The 1,465-nt window shown below is 37.2% G+C and overlaps 1 protein-coding gene across 2 annotated transcripts in view; it reads right to left on the bottom strand.

Moving 5' to 3' along the window:
• LOC101848108 (allatostatin-A receptor) overlaps window positions 1-1,465 on the bottom strand; it is a 378,639-nt gene that overhangs the window by 81,504 nt on the left and 295,670 nt on the right. Inside the window, exon 6 of one of the 2 annotated variants that reach the window (XM_005097888.3) lies at window positions 351-447. The exons of the other annotated variant lie outside the window; for it this stretch is intronic. The gene's annotated coding sequence lies outside the window, so the exon portion shown is untranslated. The remainder of the gene's footprint in view (window positions 1-350; window positions 448-1,465) is intronic. 2 annotated transcript variants of the gene reach the window in all.

Raw genomic sequence — 1,465 nt, 5'->3', positions numbered from 1 at the left:
CACACACACACACACAACACACACACACACACTCTCACAAACACACATCCTATTGATAATAAAGAATTTCTGTGTGTCTTCCATATTAAAAAGAAAACACGCTATTGTGTTCCTCCTTTTCTTCTCCCCGCTAAAAAAATCAAGTTCAAAATCCCGATGTCTGAGTATGCGTAGTTCATAAAGTTGAATAGACTTGCTATCGATCAGGCGGGAAACCCAATCAAAAGGCGGGCTTTAATCACAATTGTAAATGCCAGTGCTTTATTAAGTCCGCTCATCTGGTTCGATCTCCGTCCGTCCCTCAGCTCTCTCAATATAATTACAAAAAATTGCACAGACGTGAGATTTACCTGAGGATGCTCGAAGACGTCGTGGAGGCTCTGCTCTTTCTTTCTTTCTTTCTTTCTTTCGTTCCCGTGTTCTCCGCGAGTTCTCAATACGTGGTTCCTGCAACAGAAAGAATTGCCGGGTCACATCGTGGCTTTTGGCATTCAGTAGATTTTATTTTTACTCAAAAGGAATGAAAATCAACATCAATCAAACGTGCTGAGGGGATATTAGGTGGTTTGTGTTCCTCGTTGCCGTTTGGTTATTTTGATTAGTTGAATAACGGTTTTGCGAAATGGAATAGAAGAAGATACAACAAAACAGGCGTAAATTTAGCTCTGAAAATGGCAGCCAAAGTTTGGTTATTTCCATAGCTTGACAGTCCGCTGAAACTGCAAACGTACTTTTTTTAGCCTTTATTCAATGTTTTTCAGTAAAATTCCATCCAGAAATGTATTTTTAAGATATTTGATATTTGGACGTCCTAGCAAGAAACAAATAACATAATTCATGCTCTTCTAATCCATCTCTTCTTGTAAAATTTGGTTGTCAATGAATCCTCAATAAATGAACTGTCGTAAAATCGAAAAAAACTTCTTCAGGTTTGAGGTTAAAATTCCAGTACAAAAGGCTCGCGGTATCAATAAAACTAAAACAATACAACACTATTCTAGCATTTCAAATTTCGTAAGTCTCTCACAATACTGTTTTACACCGTGGTTGGTTGGCGGGCGTTCTGGTGTGTTTCGCCTTTTTTTTCTACAGAGTCATATTAGTCGGTCGTCCTTATCTTAATACTTCTTTTTTGTATGTTACTCTCTAGTAGCAACTGTAATCTTCGGCATGACCTGTATGACCAATTTGCTGTGCAACTGTCGTGTTATTCATATTATAAACTAAAAATAACCCACACAACTGCATTATGAAAATTGGCAAGTGCCACCAATATAGGAGGTATAGGAGGTGTCAGATAAACAGCAAGCCATGAACGTTAGTAAAGGTCAGACGTTTCCATATAGGGGCCTATACTCGTACATGTTTGTGATATTTTATTACCTGTTTAACACACTAACAAAAAATACATTTCTTTGTGTAGATGAATTTGTGAAAGTATATATATACATGTACATACATATAT

This window comes from Aplysia californica, unplaced genomic scaffold, assembly GCF_000002075.1.
Source record: "Aplysia californica isolate F4 #8 unplaced genomic scaffold, AplCal3.0 scaffold00166, whole genome shotgun sequence".
NCBI classification, from domain to species: domain Eukaryota; kingdom Metazoa; phylum Mollusca; class Gastropoda; order Aplysiida; family Aplysiidae; genus Aplysia; species Aplysia californica.
The sequence above is the reverse complement of the archived record's forward strand: the minus strand, read 5'-3'. Positions and strand labels throughout refer to the sequence as shown.